Here is a 387-nt window from a genome sequence, read left to right as displayed (position 1 = left end):
TTACAATTGATGCATTACTTTTTCCTATAGAAGCAGCAAAACAAGAACATCATCTGCAACATACCAATTCTAAAGGCTTAAAAAAATATTATCCTATCACTCGCAAACAAGCTTAAAATATTGTTCGCTCTTGTTCCATATGTGCGCCTTTTACCTTACCATTTACCCCACCGGGTGTCAACATAAGAGAATTACAAGCAAATCAGATATGGCAAATGGATGTAATTTTTATTTCATCTTTTGGACAGCAAAAATGTGTTCATCATACTATAGATACATGCACACATTTCCAATGGGCTACTGCATTACATTCTGAAAAAGCTGACGCTGTTATTACTCATTTATTGTCTTGTTTTGCAATTATGGGAGTACCAATTGAATTAAAAA

The sequence above is a fragment of the Hyaena hyaena genome, unplaced genomic scaffold (genome assembly GCF_003009895.1).
Source record: "Hyaena hyaena isolate Hyena2069 unplaced genomic scaffold, ASM300989v1 scaffold_916, whole genome shotgun sequence".
Classification (NCBI taxonomy): Eukaryota; Metazoa; Chordata; class Mammalia; order Carnivora; family Hyaenidae; genus Hyaena; species Hyaena hyaena.
This window is presented reverse-complemented; position numbering follows the sequence as displayed.